The sequence below is a fragment of the Xyrauchen texanus genome, chromosome 4, assembly GCF_025860055.1.
Source record: "Xyrauchen texanus isolate HMW12.3.18 chromosome 4, RBS_HiC_50CHRs, whole genome shotgun sequence".
NCBI lineage: Eukaryota > Metazoa > Chordata > Actinopteri > Cypriniformes > Catostomidae > Xyrauchen > Xyrauchen texanus.
In genome coordinates this window covers 12,567,595-12,593,954 of record NC_068279.1, presented here as the reverse complement: position 1 = coordinate 12,593,954, position 26,360 = coordinate 12,567,595, and the positions used below count along the sequence as shown (strand labels likewise).

Here is a 26,360-nt window from a genome sequence, read left to right as displayed (position 1 = left end):
TTGGCAGAGAGAAGAATTTCTTAAATATTCATCTGTTTCTCACACACACACCTGTCATCAATTCTGAAGTTATGGATTAAACCACTGGAGTTGTATGTATTACTTTTATGCTGCTTTTAAGTGGTTTTTGGAACGTCCAATTTTGGCACCCCTTCACTTACATTGAATGGACCTACAGAGCTGAAAAATTCTTCTAAAAATCTTAATTTGTGTTCTGAAGAAAGAAAGTCATAGGCAGATGTCATGAGGGTGTGTAAATGATAAGAGAATTTTCATTTTTGTGTGAATTATTTCTTTAGATACACATATCTATGTGTATTTTGAGATACACATATTTTGATTAATAGCCTTTATATGACATAGCCTAATAGATAGTGCTCAATTCGGTTGCATGTACACTTCTAGTCCGACATTTTGATGCAAATACACTTTTTGTCCCACTGTTTAAGTTCACTTTAGACATAAATGACCGCGTTTATGATAAAACCTCATCAAGACGGGCATTGGAGGAATTATAAAGTGTATTTGATAATTTAGGCACATATGCGCTCAAACATTAGCCGCCTGTCAATCAAACAGCGACAGACGTCAGGAAATATAAAGTCAATCATCTTTCAATCTTTCAGTGATGGATAGTTAAATTACAGGCTACACTATAGACACACAAAATCTAGTAAGCAGATATATGAAATTTACCATGATATGTTTCTTCAAATTAGAGGCAGGATTAATGATATCTGGTTTGAGCAAGTTAAACTCAAATGACACGATCAAGCAATTGGCCTTTTTCACTGCGAAAAGCCCCTCCAGGTGCGGCCGGTTATGTTCAGCTGTAAACTATGCTTGATGCATTCTCCACATCCATAACAGATGCCGCCAGATCTACAGCTGCCGTTCAAGTTTTTTACATGTGATTTGATTGGAAGGGAGTCATGAGACTCTCCCTAGCCAATCCTGTTGATGGATAAAAATTCAATCAGGACAGGGAAGTTGCGAACACAGATGATGGGAAAATAGCACAGTAAAAGTACAGTTACAGCACTTAAAATGAACTCAAGAAAAAGTTAAAGTATAAAATGTTTAAACTACTTAAAAAACGTCTAGGTTACGGATGTAACCTCCATTCCCTGATGGAGGGAACGAGACGTTGTGTCGGAGAAGTGACACTAACATCTTTCTTGAGTGCCGAATATGCCACTGAGCTATGAAAAAAGGCCAATGAGAAGTTGGCAGACAGTATTTGCATACCCCGCCTCCGGACATACGGGTATAAAGGTCTACCTGGGCCTTGTCGAATCATTCCCAAATCAGCTGGACCAACTGGGGGTGAAGCCTTCACTCTCCGCTGGGCAAGTGTTGTCGTGACAGTGCGTCCGCTATCACATTGAGGTTTCCTGAGCCGCTGCTGGCTCCAAAGGAGGAGACGACGGGCGAGTCGCGACATGTGGCGGGAGCGTACGCCGCTTTGGCGATTTATGTACACTACCACAGTGGTGCTGTCTGACCTAACTAGGACATGTTTGTCCCAAACTAATGGGAGGAACTTCCGCAGGGCAAAAAAAACAGTCAGCAACTCTAGGCAATTGATATACCAGTGCAGTGGGGCCCTTCTCCAAAGGCCCGCAGCTGCGCGCCCATTGCACACGGCGCCCCAACCCAGTTTGGAGGTGTCGGTCGTGACCAGGACACATCGGGACACCTGCTGCAAGGATACTCCTGCCCGTAGAAAGCAGAGGTCTGTCCAGGGTTTGAATGTCTGGTGGCAGGCGGGGTCATCACACGGTGCGTGACGTGGCGCCATGCTCGTCTCAGGACTCGAGTCTGAAGCCAGTGCTGAAGCAGTCTCATATCCATCAACCCCAGTGTCGCGACCACCGCGGAGGATGCCATATGCCCCAGGAGCATCTGGAAGAGTTTTAAAGGGACCGCTGTGCCTGGCCTGAACCTGGCGAGGCATTTCAGCACTGACTGCGCACGCTCATTGGTGAGGCGTGCTGACATTGAGACTGAGTCTAACTCCATACCGAGAAAAGAGATGCTCTGAACCGGGGCGAACTTGCTCTTTTCCCAGTTGACCTGAAGCCCCAGGCGGCTGAGGTGCCTGAGCACCTGGTCTCTGTGAGCACATAGTATGAGCCAGTCATCGAGGTAAGTGAGTATGCGAATGCCGGCTTCTCGGAGCGGGGCAAGAGCTGCCTCTGCGACTTTCGTGAAGACGCGAGGGGACAGAGACATGCCGAAGGGGAGGTCTTTGTACTTGTACGCCTGGCCGTCGAACGCGAACCGCAGAAAGGGTCGGTGTCGAGGCAGAATTGAGACGTTAAAGTATGCGTCCTTCAGGTCTACCGCTGTAAACCAATCTAGGAGCGCCTGGGAGCCTTCTGGGTACTCGAGGGGGTCTGTGAGATGGGGGGCGTCTGCTTCCTGCGGGGTGCTCGACGCTGGGGCTGAGAACTGGGCCCGGGTTGAGGCGGAGCAGGGTGTTCCTTAACCGCAGGAGGACTCCCTCGGCGAGCAGACGGGGCATGGCCCCTGATGGCAGGCTTGCGGCGGGGCAGGATGTGAGAGATGGCCTCCGTCTGCTTCTTCACCGTGGAGAACAGCTGGGTGAAGTCCTCGACGGTGTCACCGAAGAAGCCGAACTGGGAGACAGGGGCGTTGAGAAAGCGAGACTTGTCGGTCTCACGCATCTCGACCAAGTTCAGCCACAGATGACGTTCCTGGACCACGAGTGTGGCCATCGCCTGCCCAAATGCCTGCGCTGTGACCTTCGTGGCTCTGAGGGCGAGGATGGTCGCTGAGCGCAGTTCTTGCAGCACATCGGGATCAGGGCTACCCCATGCAGATCTTTGAGCACCTTGGCCTGATGGACTTGCAGGAGGGCCATGGCGTGCAGGGCGGAAGCGGCATGTCCGGCGGCGCTGTAGGCCTTCGCGGTCAGCAAGGATGTTGTCCTACAGGCCTTGGAGGGGAACAAAGGGCGACCCCGCCAGGTGGTAGGGCTTCCGGGACATAGGTGGAGCGCAACAGCCCTATCCACCTGGGGAATCGCTGTGTACCCGTGGGCTGCTCCACCGTCGAGGGTAGCGAGAGCAGATGAGCGAGTGGCTTTGTGACGAGTGGAGAGGGGTGCTCTCCACGATGACATCAGCTCATCATGCACCTCCGGGAAAAACGGGACCGGGGCGAGGCTGTGAGCGGCGCCCAGACCCCAGGAACCAGTCATCCCACCGCGATGGCTGTTGGGAGGATGGAGGGATCCAATCCAGCCCCACGCTGGCGACGGCCCGGGAAAGCATGCCAGTCATCTGCGCAACAGCCTCAGCCTGGGTGTGTTGGCCCGAAGGCGGCAGCCCAGGAGAGTCATCAGCGTCAGATGCAGCGGCGAGCTCATCCACCTCGAGCTCCAGAGGATAGGCAGACATGCTGTGAGGCGAGCCGCTGTTACCTCGAGCACGGACGGGAGTCAACGAGAGTGCTGGGGGGTGGTTGATCCGAGGGGATGTACCCGGCGGAGCTGCACCCGCTGCCATTCCCAGATCGCCTCCATCTCCAGCCGCATCGTCCTCAATCCCGTGGGAAGAAGGAGCAATGCGGGGGGCGTTTGGAGTGGCGTGCTTTCTGTTGAAAGCGAGCCTCGACCGCAACGTTGCCATGGTCATGCCCTTGCAGTGAGAGCATGAACCTTCCACAAACGCAGTCTCGGTGTGATTGCTGCCCAGACACACGAGACAACACCTGTGGCCAGGGGAGTCGTCAGCGTCAGATGCCGCGCTCTCCAATGCAGCGGCGAGCTCATCCACCTCAAGCTCCAGAGGATAGGCAGACATGCTGTGAGGCAAGACGCTGTTACCTCGAGCACGGACGGGAGTCAACGAGAGTGCTGGGGGGTGGTTGGTCCGAGGGGACGTACCCGGCGGAGCTGCACCCGCTGCCATTCCCAGATCGCCTTCATCGCCAGCCACAGTGTCCTCAATCCCATGGGAAGAAGGAGCAATGGGGGGGTCGGCTGGAGTGGTGTGCTTTCTGTTGAAAGCGAGCCTCGACCGCAACGTTGCCATGGTCATGCCCTTGCAGTGAGAGCATGAACCATCCACAAACGCAGCCTTGGTGTGATCGCTGCCCAGACACACGAGACAACACCTGTCTGCATCCAGGAACTACACAGGGGCGGAAAGGCATCTTTAAAAAGATGCGTCCTGTAAAGGACGCTCAACGCCGCTGTGTATTGCTCTTTTAGTGAAACTGTACTCTTTTAGAGAAATCACTCTTTTAAATAACTCTTTTAGAGTTGTTCTGTGCTGTCGAAGCACCCAGGGGCAAATTGCGCTGCCGTGCAAAGAAGGAGAAATAGCCGTTGTAATGCGCCGTCGATCCAACAGCATGCAGAGCGTCAGAGGAAACAGGAACGGGTGTAACTCACAGCAGACTGCGTGCACTACCATCGGCTTCTAAGAAAACTTCTGAATGAACTCGACGTATTTCCTTTATACCCGAATGTCCGGAGGCGGGGTATGCAAATACTGTCTGCCAACTTCTCATTGGCCTTTTTCATAGATCAGAGGCATATTCAGTGCTCAAGAGAGACTCCTAGTATCGCTTCTCCGACACAACGTCGAGAGAGCGACAGACAGGGAAGTACAATTCTTGGGAAAAATTAGTTACAGTTACATGAGTATTTGTAATTCATTACTTTACACCCCTGATGAAGAGTGACATTTTAATGCATATTTATCTTAAGGTTTTGTAAAAGGAATTATATTGCACAGTAATTTGATTATAAACTGTGGAAACTGTGAATCAGAATCAAGGCAAATGATAATTACAGTCACTTGAAAAGAGAAAAACATAATTTAATAGCAATCACACATCTAATAACATTAGTGTAAGTGAACAGAGCTGTTTAAAATGTCTCAAAACACACTCATGTTGATGCTGTTAACTGTTTATTTACTATCACTTTTACTTTTACTTGAATCAGAAAATAAATAAATTAACATTCAGTAATTAGCTTTAATTTACCTTGGAGCAAATGTAGGTGTTGCAGATGTTATATTCACTTCAGAATGGGTGCTGACAGTTTAATCCATAACATGCTCTTCTTCAGTTTTATTTAAAGATATTTTTAAAAAATCAAAAGAAAAACACTGCAGGTGTCCTCTCTGGGTAACTCATGTCACTATTACAAATGACCTGGCAACAACGCATTTTTTAATTTTTTTATTATTTCGATAAAATCCTGCACGTACATGTCAAAAAGTACTTGAACACAAACTGCTTCATATGTTCTCATTGGAAAATAGCAAATGTGTTTCAGTGCAATGGCAGCAGGGCAACAGTTGCTAAGACAGGATTGGTCAGAAGTGCTTTTAAGGCGGGGCTTAGCGAAGGCTCAGTATGGCTCCAGAAGTAAAAATCCCATTATATTTTTCCATAGACTAATTGATTTTCAATGATAGCTTATTAGCATTTAAAGGTGGACCCTTTTGAGCTCCGAGGTTATTCATCAATCGTATATGCTTCTGTTAAAGCCATCCGTCCAGCGTTATTTCAATGTCCTTGTTTAAATAGCATGTTTGATAGCAGAATTCATGGTAAACGACTACATTACCCATGGTACAGCAGAGAACGGTTCACCAATCAGAGAACTGCGGCCAAGAAAGCCTGCAAAACTTTTCCAGGAGCAACCGCCCACTCTCCCACTACCCACAGTGAGTGATGTAACCGAGTCAGTCTTATCTAATTGTACATTTCGGAATATTTTGAAATAAATATAAAATATATTGTTTCTATACTTGCCTCAATGCCCCAATAAGATGTCATATTGTTTTTATTATGTTTCCGGCATCCGACCATGGATTTCCATTGAGGGGTGGGAACAAGCAACGTGACAAGCATGGGAGCAGGTCATGCCAGCCGCAGCCCTTTTCTCTCTCTATGTTTCTCCTCATTGAGTGTTAGATGCGGCTGGGGCCATCTAGCTATAACAAGCAACGGGGAAGGCATTCTTTTCCAGTCCTATTCATTCAGGAGGAAAAGACCCCATGGAGACCACATCCTGCCCAGGCTGGTGAGGTGAAAATGTGGCAAGTACGTCACGTGGGCCTGTTAAGATTAAGATTCAACTTTATTGTCATTGTGCAGAGTACAGGTACAGAGTCAATGAAATGCAGTTGTTTTCACATATCCCAACTCTGGGGTCAGAGCACAGGGTCAGCCATGAAACAGCCCACCTGGAGCAGATAGGGTCAAAGGCCTTACTCAAGGGCCCAACAGTGGTATCTTGGCGGTGCTGGGGCTTGAACCCCCAACTATTCAGTCAGTAACCCAGAGCCTTAACCAATGAGCCACCACTTCCATTACACCACACATGGAAGTGGTGTGGTGGTAGGTCCTGCCAAATGAGGGAGGAGCTCTACAGATACAGCGACTTGGGCAGAGGGGACTGCTCAAGGGAGACGCAGATCTGCCTGACAGAGGGACCATACTGCAGAAAATACATCACCGGGGGTTACCCTGATAACCGGCACCTATGGAGCACCTATTCCAGTACAGAGTAGCTATTACCCATAGTGGGTCTGGTCAGGAATTCCTGAATTCCTTTCCACTGTCAGACATATAGCTGCTCAGAGAGTCTAAAGCTCTGTGTGTGGTCCAAGTAGGTACGCAAAGCACATAGCGGACACAGCAACGATAAGGCTCCTCCCAGTGCAGCGCTTGCAGGTTCATTACCTGGTTCCTGAAAGGGGTCGTAGGAACCTTGGGCACATAGCCCGGTCGTGGTCTTAGGATGACATGAGCATCTGCCAGACTGAACTCCAGACAAGTGTCGCTGACAGAGAACACTTGCAGGTCTCCAACCCTCTTGATGGGGGCGAGCGCAATCAGGAGGGTCGTCTTCTTAGAGAGAGCACTTAGCTTGACTGATTCTAGTGGCTCAAATGTCCACGGAGATATCCCATGAGGGGAACAGGCATGGCCTGGGAGGGTTCAACTTCTGTGCGCCTCAGAGCACTGACCCGACTGCGCACCTCTGCGGGTCTTCAGATCGGGAAAAACACCAATTTGTGAACAGATGCCACTTTAAGGCATAAAGCTGCCTGGTAGAGGGAGCTCTGGCTTGGTTGATCGTGGCTACGACAGCTGGTGGTAGACCACTTAGATCTTCCACATCCTATCCAGGGGCCAGACGTGGAGGTTCCAGAGGTCTGGGCATGGATGCCAGAGGGTGCCCCGACCCTGAGAAAGAAGGTCTTTCCTCAGAGGGATTTGCCAGGGAGGTGCTGTCGCAAGGAGTGTAAGATCCGAGAACCAAGTCCATGTAGGCCAGTGAGGGGCCACTAGAATGACTTGTTCCTCATCCTCCCTGACCTTGCACAGCACCTGTGCAAGTAGGCTCACTGGGGGAAATGCGTACTTGAGCAGCCCCCAGGGCCAGCTGTGTGCCAACGCATCTGTCCTGAGGGGACTTGCCTCTGACCTGAGGGAGTACCAGAGTAGGCAATGAGAGTTCTTTTGGGAAGCGAAGAGGTCTACCTGTGCTTTCCCATAATGGTCCCAGATCAGCTGAACTACCTGGGGGTGGAGCCTCCACTCTCTGTTGAGCGGAGCCTGTCACGACAGCACATCCATTGTTGTATTGAGGCTGCCCTGGATATGAGTGGCATGCAGTGACGAGAGCGCACGCCGCCTTGGCAATTTATGTACGCTACATACGCGGTACTGTCCGAACCGATCAAGACATGCTTGCCTTGGATCAGCGGGAGAAGCCTTGGATCAGCGGGAGAAACCTCCACAGGGCAAGAAATACAGCCAGCAACTCTAGGCAGTTGATGTGCCAATGTAGACGCGGGCCCAACCAGGAACCGGCGGCAGCATGCCCGTTGCACTTGGTGCCCCAACCCTGTTTGGAGGCATCTGTGGTGACCACGATGCATCTGGACAACTGCTGTAGGGGGACTCCTATCCACAGAAAACAGAGGTCTGTCCAGGGGTTGAATAACTGACGGAAGAGGGGGGTGAAGATCACACAATACATGCCATGGCGCCATGCCCATCTCGCGACTCGAGTCTGAAGCCAGTACTGGATCGGTCGAACTGTTTTAGAGGGACCGCAGTGCCTATTTGAATGACGAGAGGCAATTCAGCACTGACTGCATATACGTATGTATCATATGTGAGGCGCACTATCATTGAGACTGAGACCTACTCCATGCCGAGAAAAGAGATGCTCTGAACCAGGAGGAGCTTACTCTTTTCCCAGTTGACCTGAAACCCTAGACGGCTGAGGTGCCGGAGCGCATAGTGCCTCTCAAGAGTGAGCTAAGATCAGCCGGTCATCGGGGTAGTTGAGCATGGAGATGCCCACTTCCCTTAGCGGGGAAAGAGTGGCCTCTGCATCCTTCATGAAGGCGCAAGGGGACAGGGACAGGTTGAAGGGGAGGACCTTGTACTGGTACGCCCAGCCCTTGAAAGCGAACCATAGAAAGGGTCGGTGTCGGGGCAAAATTGAGACGTGAAAGTACGCGTCCTTCAGGTCTTCTGCTGCGAAACAATCTTGATGCCGGATGCATGAGCATCTTGAACGGGAGTTTGTGCCGAGCCCGGTTGAGATCTTGCAGGTCCAAGATTGGTCTCAACCCACCTCCTTTTTTGGGTACGATGAAGTAAGGGCTGTAGAAACCCTTCTCCATCTCGGCTGAAGGGACAGGCTCTATGGCATTCTTTTGCAAAAGTGTAGCGATTTCCGCACATAGGGTGCTGGCTTTTTCACCGAGCTCCGAAGTGGGGCGGATGACGCTGAAATGGGGCAGACGCCTGGCAAACTGAATCATGTAGCAAAGTCGGATGGTCCTGGCCAGCCAGCGTGACAGATTGGAAAGCTCTGCACAAGGGGCACTAATGGGATGATCACTTTTGACATACACGGTGGGGCTTTGCAGCAGCGGGGAGCAGGTAGTGTCTTGCTGCACGAGGGACACTAATGGGACGATTGCTTTTGACATACCCGGTGGGGCTTAGCAGAGGCGGGGAGCAGGTAGTGTTTGCGTTGGGAGGCAAAGTTGCCTCATGGCACTTACCTTGCTCCGCTTACCCGGTAAGGGGCTGGTTAGTGACTGAGGAGGAGGTCCTAGTGAGGCATCCTCTGAACTCATCAGAACCGGCCGGCCGGGGTTGTGAACGCTATACATACGTGGACGTGGAGGTGAAGCTTCTACGTCCGGAGTGCCACTTTGCCTGTAAGGTTTTGTTGCCAGGGTGCTGTGAGAACGGCATTTGCGGGCAACGGATAGGTGACCCGGGGATGAGGAAATCGCTCTTTTATTGAAACAGTGGGTACCGCAGCCCGAAGGGGGTGTGGCAAATGAAAAACCGGGGAAAGGAGTGGTCTGGCTACCAGCTCCTGTGTGAACATCTCGTCCCCTGGGTGATCTGTCTCAGGAATGCTTGGGAGCCTTCCAGGTCCTTGGGGATGTTTGTGAGATGGGGGGCTTCATCTTTCTACGGGTAGCTCTATGCCGGGCTGAGAGCTGGGCCCTGGTTGAGGCGGAGCTACCTGCTGGTTTCTTGCTGCCGCAGGGGCTGCTTTTTCACTGCTGAGAACTGCTGAGCGAAGTCTTCAATGGTGTCGCCAAATAGACCAAGCTGGGAGATGGGGCATTGAGAAAGCGGGATTTGTCATGTTCCACATCTTGACCAAGTTCAGCCATAGATGACGTTCCTGGACCACAAGGGTGGCCATCGCCCGTCTGAGTGCCCGCGCTGTGACCTTCGTGGCCCGGAGGGCGATGTCAGTAGCGGAGCGCAGTTTCTGCAGCACATCAATATCAGGACTACCCACCTGCAGATCTTTTAGTACCTTGGCCTGGTAGACTTGCAGGAGGGCCATGGCATGCTTTCGCTGTCAGTGACAAGTAAAAGGTGCCCTCCATGACCTTGTTAACTCGTCATGCACCTCTGGGAAGAAAGCGTGGGGGGGGTGGATTCGAGCTGCTTCCTGACCCGAGGAACCAATCATCTAGTCGTGAGGGTTGAGTGGAGGATGGAGGTTTCCACTCCAGCTCCACACTCACGGCGGCACAGGTGTCAACCTCGAACTGGGCGTGCAAACCCAAAGGCGGCAGCCCAGCAGTCCTCCGCATCAGAAGCCACAACGCTCTCCTATGCAGCAGCAACTTCATCATCCTGCTCCATGGTACAAACGGAGACATCAGACTGGCCATGAAGCAAGCTAGTCTCACGTCGAGCCTGGACGGAAGCAATCAAGCGTGCTGGGGAGCGGGTCATTCATGGGGATTTACCCGGCGAAACCGTGCCCGATGAACCCCCCAAATCACCTCCATCACCAGCCGGGTCATCCCTAATCCCGTGGGAAGGAGGAGCAATGCAGGGGTGGCTAGAGTGGCGTTTCCCTTGAGAAAGGAAAGCCACAACCGCAACGATGCCATGGACAAGTTCTCGCAATGAGTACAAGAGCCATCCACAAACGCTGCCTCGGTGTGATCACAACCCAGACACACAAGGAAGCACCTAAGCAGAGAGATATCTGCCGCATCCAGGAACAATGGTGGAAGGGCATCTTGACAAAGACGAGTCTTTAAAAAGACATTCGACACCAATGCGTTAACTCTTAGTTTATAAAATAAGCATCCAGGGGCGTGGACTGCACTGGCATGCAGAGGAGGGAGAAAGCCGCTGGCTTTTAGCAGCTGGCGCTTGAGTTTAGTTTGAGCGCACGCAGGGAAGCACATTTTTACTGAACTTACGGTGTTACACATGTATAAACCTTCATAAACCTGTTAATCAGAAATTGCAAATGGTGTTATTTTGTGTCTCTTTAAGTGATCGATGAGCTAACACTGTCTCTCCTGCTTATAATCGACAAAGCTGTCAACGTGACAATTTGCAAGCACGTGAGGTTGGTGCGGTCTTTTGATGTCTTTCAAATCTTGGCGCTTCCCCATTGACAATAATTGTAAAGCTAACAGAACTACTCAGCTGCATATTTACACCTGTTATATCTCTCATCTCTTCCTCTCTTGAGCTCCATCTGACATATACAGGTATTTTCTCTGCCATCTGAATCAATACATTTAAATATTTTTGTAATAATATACAAAACAATAATAATGTAAAATTAAAATTTTAACAATATACACAAAAATATATTATCTATATTCAATATTTAGTATACAAGCTGTTTTCAGTATACATCATAACTAATTATGCAGCACAGTTCCCTTTCATTATTGTAACGAGCTCAGACCGGAGGTTGATTTAGAATCCATTTAGCAGAATATTTTGATGAACACATCCAAATCAGCAATCACAAACGCAGTAGGTAATACAGGCAGAGGTTGGCAACAGGTAATTATTCCAAAATGGCAAATAATACACAAGGGGTAATCCAAGATATTGCAACTGGCCCCCTCATCGTCTTGAGTCCATGATCTCTCTGACCAGGTATGCTGGAGTGCCATCAATTTCAAAAGGTGATGGAGGTTCCATTTCCAGAGTTTCAGGGCCAGATGCAGGATGGACCGGTTTTAACAATGACACATGAAAGGAAGGAGAGATGCGGTAGTTAGCAGGAAGCTCTAGTCTATAGGTCACAGAAATGATTTGTCTTATGATGCGAAATGTACCTACATATCTGGTGCTGAGCTTCCTGCAGGGTAGCCGCAATCGAAAATCCCTTGTAGATAACCAGACTCTCTGGCCTGGCTGGTAGTTGGGGTGGGGATGCCTCCTATGGTTGGCCTGAATACGTTGAGCCTGGATGGCATGTTGAAGCCTGACATGAGCGATGTCCCACACCCTCTCACTTCTCCTGACCAAATCGTCTACAGCTGGCACTGTCAAAGGTTCACCTGACCAAGGGAACATGGGTGGTTGGTAGCCCAGAACACATTGGAATGGGGTGAGTCCTGTGGAGGAATTGGTGAGTGAATTCTGAGCATATTCGGCCCATGGAAGAAAGTCACTAAATTTTTCCTGTTCACGGCTGCAGTAAGATCTTAGAAAGCGACCAATCTCCTGATTTAGTCTCTCCACCTGTACGTTGGCCTGCGGGTGGTAGCCTGTGGTGAGACTGACATTAATTTCTAGCTGTTTGCAGAAAGCTTGCCATACACGTGAAGTGAATTGGGGGCCCCGGTCCGACACAATGTCCTTTGGCAAACCATACATCCTGAATACATGGTGAAACAAGGCCTTAGCAGTTTCAATGGCTGTAGGGAGACCTTTAAGAGGAATCAGATGACAGGATTTAGAGAATCTGTCTATAATGACCAGAATAGTGGTGTAACCATAGGAACTAGGGAGATCGGTGATGAAATCCACAGAGAGATGAGACCAGGGTCTTTGTGAAATGGGGAGTGGTTCAAGTAGTCCAGCGGGGAGTTCCCTACTGGTCTTTGATTGTGCACAAATGGAACAAGACTTTACAAGTTAGTGACATCTTGAATTAAACTTGGCCACCAGAATGAGTTAAGTACCAGCCTTATGGTTCATTGGATACCTGGGTGTCCAGTGCTGAGAGACATATGGACCCACTGGGTGATGCGTTGTCAGAGTTTGTGGTACGTATTGTTTGGTAGGAGGGCATGCTGTAGGGATGGGGTCTGTTTGTTGCTACCGTTGGATTTCTTCTATAATGTCCCACCGGATGGGGGTGAGTCTGGGTGACAGGGGCCATGTGAGTGGTCATACTTTCTGGAGAGTGCCTCTGCTTTACTGTTTTTACTGCCAGGTCGGTAAGTGACTGTGAACTGAAACCTGGTAAAAAACAGGGACCAGCGTGCCTGGCTATGATTCAGACGTATAGCACTCTTAATGTATTCAAGATTCTTGTGGTCTGTGATTACCTGGAACGGGTGGACCGCCCCCTCTAGCCAGTGTCGCCACTCCTCTAATGCAGCTTTGATGGACAGAAGCTCCTTGTTGCCCACATCATAATTCCATTCTGCACTGGTCAGTTTCCTAGAAAAGAAAGCACAAGGATACATTTTGCCTGATGTGCCGTGCCTTTGAGAGAGTACAGCTCCTATCTCACAGTCAGAAGCATCATCTTCTATGATGAATGGTAAATAAGGGCTGTGGTGAATGTGGTCTTGAGCTTTTCAAAGGCTATTTGCGTTGAGTTAGTCCATTGCAACTTCTTGAGTTTACCTTTCAGGAGAGAAGTTTACGGAGCTGCGGTGAAGCTGTAGTTTCTGATGAACCGTCTGTAGAAGTTTCTGAAGCCTAGGAATCTTTGTAGTTCTTTGATAGTTGTAGGACTTGAACATTCTGTTACTGCTTTGATTTTAGACATATCCATCTCTACTCCTTTGTGACTGATAATGTATCCTAGGAACGTAGTACTGGTGATGTGAAACTCATATTTCTCAGCTTTTACATAAAGTTGGTTCTCCTGTAGGTGAGTTAGTACAGACTTAACCTGTTGTGTCTGCTGTGCTTTGCCATCTTCCATTCATCTACTTCCCTGATTTGGATGAGGTTATATGCGATTCGGAGGTCTAATTTTGTGAAAATTCAAGCCTCACGTAGTTGTTCTAGGGCTGAAGGAACTAATGGAAGAGGATATCTATATTTGACTGTTACTGAGTTGAGGTGATGGAAATCAATGCCACTGGGATATTTGACTGTTACTGAGTTGAGGCGAGGTCTGAGGCCACCATCTTTCTTCTCCACAAAGAAGAATCCTGCTGCTGCAGGAGATGTGGAAGGGCGTATGCAGCTTGAAGTTAATGCCTCTTCAACATAATATTCCATAGCCTGAGATTCTGGAAGTGACAGTGGGTATACCTTACTTCTAGGAGGAGCTGCATTAGGCAGGAGTTCAATAGCGCAGTGCCAGGGACGATGACGGGGTAGTTGGGCTGCTTTATCTTTATTGAATACCTCAGAAAAGTCTGTTTCTAAGAACTTTATCGCTTTATTCTGAGGTATTCAAATTATCTCCTCCTTCCAGTCAGCTCTGTTGATGGCTTGAAGCCACAGCAGTCAACTAGAGCCCTCTGAATAATTTTTCAACAACGTAATACGATAAAAGTTAACTTTTTACCCATGGTTTTTGCCACCACTTCCGTGTTTGACATAAGCTGTGACATTGCCAAAGCATTGGTCTATTGTGTCACATCTTGCTGGAAAGCAAGTGACTAAATAGTAGGGTCAAAATATAGGCTGCATTCTTTAGGCTATGTGCATTCTTAATTGATTAATTTAAAGTTTATTGTTGTATTAACTTATAAAAAAAAAAAAGCACAATAAAATATAAAAAATGTCCAGAGACATCCAAGTAGTCTCAGTGGTTTTGTATTTACCAGCTAATTAATTATTTCATTTGTTTTTATTATTATTATTATTATTATTAAATAATTATTATTACATTTTTATTTTATTTGGCCTTAACTTTCATTCCTTCAAACCTGCATAAACCCTGATATCATGCTGCTCACTTATGATGTTGACAGAAAATACACTGCAAATGAGTAACACAACAAAACTAGAAGGTTCCCATTGTAATAAAGGCATAGACATGGTATAAATCATTGATGTATTGTGACTTATAGGCAGCTTTATTTATAAAGAAAACTCTGTGTGGAGCATCAGTAAAGTCACGCTGGCATGCAGGGCTCAAACAGTGTAAATCCGCAGTGAGTAATCGCTTCAGTCATTAAACTGGGAGAGTTCTAATATGGTAGTGTTGTTCAATTTCTGTATACAGTTTATTTAAAAAATATTTTATAGCAGATTATTTTTGCCATGCTTCAAAGTTGGCCAGTTTGTGAAGTTGATTTAGTGATGTATAAAACAGCATTGATGTATTTCATCATAAAGGGTTAGTTCACCCAAAACATCTTGGTTACTGATGTAACCTCTGTTCCCTGATGGAGGGAACAAGATGTTGTGTCAATTTAGTGACACTAGGGGTTCGATCTTGAGAGCCCCAATCACTTTTGCTTAAAATAGAAAAGGCCAATGAAAATTGGTGAGTGGAATTTGCATGCCACTCTCCGCCTCAAGACATATGGGTATAAAAGGAGATGGCATGCACCACTCATTCATATTTATGCTGAGAAGCCGATAGAGAGTCCCGGCCATGTCAGCGGCTGGTTCAGTGCCGTGGCTGGAGGGACACAATATCTCTTTCCCTCCATCAGGGAACAGAGGTTACATCAGTAAGCAAGACATTCCCTGTCTGTCACTCATGCTACGTTGTGTCTATGTAGTGACACTAGGGGTTCCTATAGGAAATGCCTCAGGCGCTGAACCATGTCTCGAGGTACGGAAGAGTGGACACGGGAAAGCTGCTGTGTGCATCGCAGCGAGCACTCAACCACGTCGTGACTTAACAGTGAGTTAGGTAAGGCGTCTCCCTAGAACCATTAACCATCTGGTGTCTGAGGGTGTTTTGGGCCCTGGAGAATTTTTGACATGCCTTGACATTTGTGATTTTTCAGTTTTTTAAATTTTTAAATCATTGAAATAAGGCCATATAACACATACTCAACATTTGTCCACAAGACTTTTGATCTTGTAGCCTTGAGTTTGTACTACAAAATGATGTGAAAACCATCCTGATCACTCATTCATACAAAACAATATAGTAATTTAACTTTTGTAAGACACTTTTAGTATTAGAAAGGCCATATGCGAGGAGTCCTGAACTATCGTGAATATGGATGTGTTTCACACCTGAGGAGACAAAGACCCCTCCCCTGGGCCTATCAATGAGGAATATGACAAGTTTAAAGTTAAAAGTAGTAATATGACTATACATTTTCTTTACAAAAGACTTTACTTAAATTTAGACCTACACCACCATTTAAAAGAAGTCTCTTCTTCTCACCAAGACTGCATTTATTTGATCCAAAATACAGTAAAAACATTGATATTGTGAAATCTTTTTACAATTTAAAAGAACAGTTTTCTATTTGAATATATTTCAAAATGCTATTTGGGATCAAAGCTGAATTTTCAGGTACCTGGTGTCATTACTCCTCTGCCGAGTTCGTCACTGAACAGTGCATAAGAATTAAATGTGTTTCCAGGGTTCACCAGATATGGGGAACTCTTTTGGACAAAAAGGCACACATTATCACCTTTGAAAAAAGGGGAAAGATGCAATGAAAGCAGTACACCCAACAAGCCGCACAGTCTACCTACAGTTACTGCTTAAAACTCGGGTCGAAACCACATCCTAGTAGGTTATAAAACCTTGCAAAGGTATTGGGTGTAACCCAACCTGCAGCTCTGCATATGTCTGCTAGAGAGGCCACCTGTGCCAGTGCCCAGGAGGATGTAACACCTCTAGTGGAGTGCGCCCAGACTCCCAAGGGGCACAGCAAGTCTTGAGATTGGTATGCAAGAGAAATGGCATCCACAATCTAATGGGCTAGCCTCTGCTTGGAGACAGATTTCCCCTTCTGCTGCCCTCCAAAACAGACAAAGAGCTGCTAAAACTCTGCGTGCGGTCCAGATAGATTCGCAGGGCGTGAACTGGACACAACAATGACAAGGCCGGATCTTCCTCCTCTAAAGGGAGCGCTTGCATTTTCACCACCTGGTCTCAAAAAGGAGTGGTGGAAACTTCCAGGCACGTAACAAGGCCGGGGTCTCAGGATCACGAGTGTGCTGGCCCGATCTCCCGGCATATGCTGGAAACAGAGAGTGCCTCAAGGTCCCCCACCCTCTTGATGGAAGTGAGCGCCACCAGGAGGGTCATCAAAGGGGCTCAAAGGGGGCTCTCTGTAGGGCAGGTAGAACCACAAAGAGATCCCAAGAGGGAATTAGGAGCGGTCTAGGAGGATTCAATCTCGTCACGCCCTTGTGGAACCTGTTGATTAGGTTGCGCTGTCATGAGGGCCACCGCCCAGTGTGTCTAGGTGAGCTGCTATGGCAGCCCCACACACGTTCAGGGTAGAGGGCATACAACCACCTCTGGCCTGAGTGATCGCGCTTACCACCGCTGATGGAAAACCCACTAGGGAGCCTTGGACAGGGAGTACCAAAGGGGGCAGTGAGAGAATTTTTGGGAGGCGAACATGTCTACCTGCACCCTCCAAATCTCTCCCAAATCAGCTGGACTACGTAGGGATGGAGTCCACACTCCTCACGGAGCATTACCTGCCATGAGAGCACACCCACTGCACGGTTGAGGACGCCAAGAAGGTGAGTGATTTTCAGCAACTTCAACATCTGCTCACTCCAGAGGAGGAGGCGGCAGGCGAGTTGCAACATGCTTTGTTGTCAGTCCGGACCAACACATGCTTGCCCTGAATCAACGGCTGAAGCCTCCGCAGGGCCAGCAAAACCGCCAGCAACTCTACGCAATTGATGCTCTGCCAAAGGAGTCAGGGCCCTGTCCAGAGCTCCAAGACTGCCTGCCCATTGCACACAGCACCCCAGCCTGAGTTCGACACGTCTGTTATGACCACGACGTGCATTGGGACCTGCTCTAGGGGAACACCTCTCTGTAGAAATGCCAGGTCCGACCATAGGCTGAAAGTCTGGTGGCACTGTGGCATGATGGTCACATGCCCCCCTCAGGACATGAGTCTGTAGCCAGTGCTGAAGCTGTCTCATATGCATCAACCCAAGGGGGAGAAATATCGCAGAGGATGACATATGTCCCAGGAGCCTCTGAAATTGTTTCACTGGCACCGCTACCTTCTGCCTGAAGGTCCAGCTGACGGGCAGGTGGAGCCGACTTCTTGTGGGAGGATCTTCTCTGAGGCCGTCATACGGGCTCCGATGGTATGGGAGCTGGGCCGGCACCACTGGGGAACAGTTCTGGCAAGAAGCAGACGGGGCACAGGACTTCGGAGGCCCAAATGTGGCTGAGTCACGCCGCTGCAAGATTTGCTTAATCACCTCGGTCTGCTTCCTCACCGTCGAGAACTGATGGGCGAACTGATGACCGCTGATATGCGCCGTAAAATCCAGCAGCGTAAGCGAAAGGTGAGAGGATGAACACAAGCATGCATTCGGCTTCAAAGAAAAAATCTGAATAAGTGATGCATGCCATCTCTTTTTATACCCATATGTCTGGGGGTGTAGAGTGCCATGCAAATTCCACTCGCTAATTCTCATTGGCTTTTCTATTTTGAGCAAAGGTAATTGGGGCTCTCAAGATCGAACCCCTAGTGTCACTACATCGACACAACGTCGAGTGAGTGACAGACAGAGAAATAAACTTTCTCTTATCATTTACTCACCCTCGTTCTATCCCAGAAGTGTATGATTTTCTTTCTTAAGCAGAACACAAAAGAAGATTTTTAGAAGAATATCTCAGCTCTTTAGGACAATACAATTCACTTCGAATGGTAATCAGAAATTTGTAGTTCCAAAAATCACATAAAGGAAACACAAAAGTAATCCATAAGACTCCAGGGTTTAAATCCATGTCTTCAGAAGCAATATAAAAGGTGTGGGTGAGAAAAAGAACAATATTTAAATCCTTTTTTACTCTAAATCTCCACTTTCATATGTGAAAGTGAAACTAAACAGGCACCACATGTGACTTTCAGATGTAAAAGTTAAAGTGGCGAATTAGAGTATGTTTCTCATCCACACCTATTATATTTCCTCTGAAGATACAGATTTAACCACTGGAGTCATTTGGATTACTCCTATGTTTCCTTTATGTGATTTTTGAAACTACAAAGGTCTGATCACCATTCACTTGCATTGTGAGGAGCTGAAATATACTTCTAAATATCTTAATTTGTGTTCTGCTGAAGAAACTAAGTAAAACACTTTGGCATCGTGGTATCGTGAGTAAACGATGAGAGAATTTTCATTTTTATGTGAATCATCCCTTAAACAATTCACAGCTTGCCTTGAGTGTGTTGCCTACATAAAGAATGTGGCATGTAATTTAACAAATGAGTATTTCTATTAAGAAGCGATTACAATATCAAACCATTATGATTTTGTTATAATTGTGCAGCCCAGCTTATAGGCACATGCAATTCTACAAAATGTTTTTTACTTTTTTAATTTATTAGTTGAACTGTTCCATTAAAAGAAGAGACTTTAACTTTTTTTATTTCTCTTTAGAATGTAACATTTTGTTTCTCTCTCATCCTGTAAATTCAAATTGTATTACACTGTTGTCAAGGATCAATACAGAATAATCTTTCAGTCAATAACATACAAATACTATTGATCACTGATGACAAAAATGCCTTACATCATATTCAGTGATAAACACTGAATACTTTACATGTTACTCTGGAAAACTGCATTACCCCAGATACCGTAGCACACAAAGCAACAAATGCATAAACTAACATTTCGATTTAAGAGCAGTTCTTCAGAATCTCCCTAACAAACATAAAAATAAATACAAAAAAGTTCAAAACATGACAATATCTACAAAAAAAAACACAGTATGCATTTAAATCTAATGTCACAAAATGTTCTGCATACTGAATATTGCACAATCACTCTTAAAGCCAACTCACATCTAAAACTCATCCCCTCAACTTTGTGCAAATTGTTCTTACCTTTTGCTGCAAAAGAACACAATGAAGAAAAGAAGAAGTTCTTAAAAGGTATGTCTAGCTGAAAGAACCTTGCACTGAACTTGAAAAATAAAAACAGGATTTTATGTAACTGGAGCAACACGTTCCATTTCTAGTCCAAACTGTTCATTTCCTGTGTGTGAAAGTTGTTGCGCAACCAGTTTATACACAGAAACACACACACATACGTGAGGCTAGTACATATTATTTCTAACTTTGATGTTCTAAGGTAATCTTGCAGCTGCATAAATGTTGCCACATGTTGTAAACAACAATCAGACTACTTGTTGAAAAAAATAAATGAATTGTGGTGTTCATTCCTTTTGCCTTTCTAATAGCTCACATTTGGCTCACATTTGGCTCACATTGAGTACTTCCACATTCCATTTTCCATAGATCAAAGCTGTGACAAAGTTTTTAAACTAAATTCTAAATTATTTTCATTTTTGTAAATATGCAGGGTATAATGTAGATACCTCTGAATATCCTTAAAGTGTAGTGTAACTACCCCTTCATTGGTGTAAAGAAGGGGATGAGGCAGAGGGGTTTGGATCCATATACACAATGTTTTATAATTTTCCATAAACAGAGGGCAAGAGAGCATAAAGTTATAGAGAGGCAAAGTGTCAATAGTCTAAAGACATGCAAATGTATTGGCAAACAAGTCCAAATTGACAGGCAGATGCAGTAATCCAGAGTAAGGCAATAAATCCAATAATGAATAGACAAGCAGAAATAAACTCAGCAAAAAAAGAAACGTCCCTTTTTTAGGACACTGTATTTTCAAGATAATTTAGTAAAAATCTAAATAACTTTACAGATCTTTATTGTAAAGGGTTTAATTCTAGTTTTAAGAGTTTAAACATAGTCTTCAGACAGGGACACTGCTACTGACACATAATGATCGCTAGATGGCGCCTCTTGTGCCTAGCCAATTGATTGATCTTAAAAATGTCACTGAGAGTTAGGCAGCAGTTGTCCTGGTAACACTGTCTTATATTTATTTTAGGATATGCTCATATATTTAATTTGTATAATTTAGTTCTTGTTTGGCATAAATTACGTTGTGATCGAAGGCTTGTAGCTGGAGGAGCGCGATGGTGATTTATACAACATTTATATATTTATACAGCACCATTACACAAGCCAAAATACGATTGAGTAAATATTACAATTTCATCATGGAAACTTTTTTTCTTGAGCACTGAGAAATCTTTCACTATTTCTGCTCATTTTCAACTTCGAGTTAACTTCGATCTGTTTTATACAATAGAATTTCATCTGTTATCTGTTTGAATTATTAATGAATTATCATTTATATTCATTTTTAGCAAAGGTGTTATAAGGTTTATAGTAGATTAGTGTCACTGAACGGATGGATGTATGAGTGGGGTCTGGAGAATAGAATAGGATTTATAGACAATTGGAAGAGTTTATGGGGTAGACCTGACATGCTAAAGAGAGACAGACTCCATCCCTCCAGGGAAGTTGCCACTCTCATCTCTTGTAATTTGGCTCACAGCCTTAATAATGATAGTATTTGACTAACTGGGGCCCAGGTCAGGAAGCAGACAAACTGGTTAATTCGAACGATTAGATATCTCATAGAGACTATGTCTGTTCCCCGAACTACCAACCACAAAACCCTCACAAAATCAATTAGAAAATGTTTATTAAGGTCAAACTTAAACAAAACAAACAAATTAAGAATAACCATCATATAAAGATAGGGCTACAAAACATTAGATCTCTTTCTACCAAAACACTTATTGTAAATTAAATGATTACATATCATAGATTGGATGCGCTCTGTTTGACTGAAACCTGGTTTACACCAGATGAATATATTAGTTTAAATGAATCTATTCCCCAGGTTATTGTTAAAAACATGAGCCTCGTCTGAAGGGTCGAGGAGGAAGTGTTGCTACAATTTACAGTGAAGGTTTTGGTGTTACGCAGAGGACAGGATATAAATGTAAGTCTTTTGAACTAATAATGCTTAATGTGACACTGTCAGAAACAAATAAAAAATCTTTTTTTATTTGTAAGTCTTTTGTCCTTACTACAATGTATAGATCACCCGGGCCTTATTCTGATTTCCTTGGTGAATTTGCTAATTTTTAATCAGATCTTGTAGTTACTGTAGATAGAGCTTTAATTGTTGGTGACTTCAACATTCACATAATTAATGAAAATTACACATTAGCATTTATCGATATTCTCAACTCTCTTGGAGTCAGACAAAATGTAACGAGACCAACTCATCGCCATAATCATACGCTAGATTTAATTCTGTCATATGAAGTTGATGTTGATAATATAAAAATTCTGCAGCAGAGCGATGAAATCTCAGATCATTACCTCATCTCTTGTATGCTGCAATCAGTAAATGTTACTCAATCTACACCATGCTATGGTTCAGGTAGAACTATTCTGTCGACCACTAAAGATAGCTTCACTAATAATCTTCAAGACCTATCTCATAAACAAAGTAAACCCCAAAGCCCAGAAGAACTTGATGAAATAACAAAAAATATAAATATATAAATGCAGTCTTCTCTAGCACTCTTGATAGTGTCGCTCCCCTTCGATTAAAGAAATAAGCCCTGCACCATGGTACAATGTTCACACTCATGCTCTCAAGAGAACAGCTCGGAAAATTTAGTGCATGTGGAAGAATACAAAATTAGAAGTATTTTGCGGTGCATGGAAGGATAGTGTCTGTAGCTACAAACACGCACTCAAAGCTGCCAGGTCAGCATATTTTAGTAAACTCATAGAAAATAACCACAACAATCCTAGATGTTTATTCAGTACTGTGGCTAAATTGGTTAGGAATAAAGCTTCAACTATTACGAATGTAGGTGAAGGCAGAGGAGGAGTGAGGATCTAAATGTGGTGGTTTTATTAAACAAAGGGAAAACAGACAAAACAGGAACAAAGGAAATATCCACAATGGGAAAATAAAACAAAAACACGAAAGACATCCAATGGGTACACAGGCAGGATTAACATTTACGGAGAGCACGGATAATATCAACATACACTATCAGACATCTACAAACAAGCATCCACAAACATAAGAAACATTCAACAATCGACAGAGGAATGGAGAAACAAACAGGGTTTAAATACACAGACACAGGATGATCACAAACGACAATCAGGTGCGAACAATGACAGAGTGATGAGGGCCGGGAATCATGGGAATTGTAGTGCAACACGGGGCAGATAACAGGGGATCGTGACATAACCCCCCCTCAAAGGAGCGGCTTCCAGACGAAAAACCGTCCAAGGAGTGAGGGGGGGAAGGCAGACCAAAGAGGGCACAAGGGGAAAACAGACAGTCCAAGGGAGCACAAGGGGCAAACAGACAGTCCAAGGGGGCACAAGGGGCAAACAGACAGTCCAAGGGGGCACAAGGGGCAGACAGACAGTCCAAGGGGGCACAGAGGGCAAGAAGGCAGTCCAAGGGGCTACAGGGGGCAGACAGGAAGTCCAAGGGGGCACAGAGGGCAAGAAGGCAGTCCAAGGGGTCACAGGGAGCAGACAGGCAGTCCACAGGGAGCACAAGACGGGGACTGGGTCAGGTGGCCTGGGAGCTGGCCACAGGGCAATGACAGGTTCAGGAGGCCTGGGAGGCGGCCACAGGACAGGGACAGGTTCAGGAGGCCTGGGAGGTGGCCACAGGACAGGGACAGGTTCAGGAGGCCTGGGAGGCGGCCACAGGACAGGTTTGGGAGGTCTGGGAGTCGGCCTCAGGACCACAGCCATGGGGAACTCCAAGGGTGGAGCCGAGGTAGGCGGAGCCATGGAAGTTTCTGGTAGCGGAGCCATGGAGGGCGGAGCCGTGGAAGACCCAGGTGGCAGAGCCATGGGTGGCTCAGGAGGTGGAACCGTAGAAGGCTCTGGAGTCCGAGCCATGGGAGGCTCAGGAGGCGGAGCCGAGGGCGACTCAGGAGACAGAGCCGTGGGAGGCGGAACCATGGAAGGCTCTGGAGGCAGAGCCGAGGCAGAGCCGAGGGCGGAGCCGTGGGGGGCTCAGGAGGCGGAGCTGAGGGAGGCTCAGGAGCCAGAGCTGAGGGATGCTCAGGAGGCGGAGCCGAGGAAGGCTCGGGTGGTGGAGCCGTGGAAGGCGAAGCCGCGGAAGGCTCTGGAGGCAGAGCCAAGGGAGGTGGCACCGTAGGAGGCTCTAGAGGCGGAGCCCTGGGAGGCGGAGCCCTGGGAGGCTCGAGAGGCGAAGCCCTGGGAGGCTCGAGAGGCGGAGCCCTGGGAGGCTTGAGGGGCGGAGCCCTGGGAGGCTTGAGGGGCGGAGCCCTGGGAGGCTTGAGATGCGCTGGCTCTGGGACGGTCGAGGCTACAGGCGCTGGCTCTGGGACAGTCGAGGCTACTGGTGCTGGCTTTTTGACGGTCGAGGCTACAGGCACTGGCTCACTGATGTTCGAGGCTACAGGCACAGGCTCACTGACGTTCGAGGCTACAGGCACTGGCTCACTGACATTCGAGTCTACAGGCACTGGCTCACTGACGTTCGGAGCTGCAGGCATTGGCTTGTTGGCCGTGGTATGCAAGAGCTCTGGTTTGTTGGACAAAGGCAGGCGTGGGCTCAGGCTCGCTGACCGTGGTTGGCGCTGGCTCTGGCTCTGGCTCGCTGACCGTGGTTGGCGTGAACTGGGGAGTGGAAGCCTTTCCTCTCCTCCTTCTCCTCTGGGCGGACGAGACTGGCAGCGCTGGCTTGTTGACCAAGGCAGGCGTGGGGGTTGGCTCACTGGCAGGCGGGGGAAGGCGTGAAGGGACGAGCCATGGACGAGTGGGGGGTCACCACTGTGGGAGGAGAGGCAGGGTCCTCGATGGCGCCCACAGTGAACAGCGAGCCGCATGCCAGCAGAGTCTCCTCCACGAAATCGCGGAGCGTCCAGCCACGCATCGCCGGTGGCAACCGCTCCTTGAGCGAACTGTTCAGGTTGCCCCAGAAAAAGACCACCAGGGAGGAGTCCGGGAAGTCCGCCATACACGCCAGCTCAAGGAAATCGTGGACATGGTCCTCCACAGGACGGTCCTTTTGTTTGAGGCAAAGGAGTTCGTAGTTCGCCCGTTGCACCGCTAGATCCATTTTGGGTCGATCATTCTGTTACGAATGTAGGTGAAGGCAGACGAGGAGTGAGGATCTAAATGCGGTGGTTTTATTAAACAAAGGGAAAACAGACAAAACAGGAACAAATGAAATATCCACGATGGGAAAATAAAACTAAAACACGAAAGACATCCAATGGGTACACAGGCAGGATTAACATTTACGGAGAGCACGGATAATATCAACATACACGATCAGACATCTACAAACAAGCATCCACAAACATCAGAGGAATGGAGAAACAAACAGGGTTTAAATACACAGACACAGAATGATCACAAACGACAATCAGGTGCGAACAATGACAGAGTGATGAGGGCCGGGAATCATGGGAATTGTAGTGCAACACAGGGCAGACAACAGGGGATCGTGACATCAACAGAACCAGATATTACATTACAGCACAAGAGTAATGACTTCATGAATTTCTTTACAGATAAAATTGAAAGAATCAGAAATAAAATTGGAATTATACAATCATCTGTCATAGCACCTCAGAAAACAGTGTCTAATAATTTTCCTCACGTGCAACTTCAATCCTTCTCTGTCATAGGTCATGAAGAGCTAACAAAACTTATCGAAACATCAAAAGCCACAACATGTTTGTTAGATCCTATATCAACTAAGCTCTTAAAAGAGGTATCTCCTGTAATTTCAAAACCTCTTCTTCATATTATTAACTCCTAGCTATGCTTAGGACATCTCCCAAGAAACTTAAAAATGGCAGTTATCAAATCGCTTATTAAGAAGACACAACTTGATCCTGGAGAACTGGCTATTTATAGACCGATTTCAAATATCCCGTTTATGTCAAAAATACTAGAAAAGGTAGTATCCTCCCAAATATGTTCATTTCTACAGAGAAATAGTATATACGAAAAATTTCAGTCAGCATTTAGGCCTCATCACAGGTTTATGTCATATTTAGCGCCATGGAAATCTAGGCCCGCGGACGGGCCCTTAAATGTACAAAATAAAAGTATGCGATAAACAAAACAGCTGTGTGTTACATTGGTACACATGCCACATATCTTTGGAAAGCTACATTTCTTGATTTTCTATTGATATAAACCATTTTAAGATACAATCACAACAGCAGGTACAATCTATATCTTTGTCAGACCACCAACATATAAACAACCAATAACAAAATTTAGGCAACTCACCTATGATGCCTCATAGCTGTACACTGAGCCATAACTTCCCGACAAAAACGGTGTTGTTTCATTGTCAAATGTCCAAATGATCAAATCAAGTAAAATGTTTAGTCCAAATCACAGTATTACATCAATAAATATCCACAGACTCTTGTTGCATCATTTCAAAGCACCTGGCAGCTGTGCCTAATCTTTCACATATTACCGGTAATAACTTCAGTTCAGATGTAAACATTTCCTATATCCGGTATCAAAATGGAAGCACGCACTCTGACCTTTCGATTGACACCTCATTTGACCCAATAGGAGCTTCCATGTCCTGTCCACAGCCTTCAATACCCAACCACCATCTGTGTCGAGTGTAAGGGCATACCCACTTTCCTTTGTTTACTGATCAAACCAATTACATTGAAGAGTGGAAATGACTGACGCATCGTATAGCCAATGAAATTCTGAAAACAGTGATATGCGGCTTTAGTGGAACGATTAGAGGACGGCTCTGTTGTGTGTGTGCGCAAAGTTTCCTCGAAGTTT

The 26,360-nt window shown here is 46.5% G+C and overlaps 1 protein-coding gene across 1 annotated transcript in view; it reads left to right on the top strand.

The window, feature by feature from the left end:
- LOC127638279 (protein adenylyltransferase FICD-like) overlaps nucleotides 1-26,360 on the top strand; it is a 50,522-nt gene that overhangs the window by 9,986 nt on the left and 14,176 nt on the right. The window lies entirely within an intron of this gene.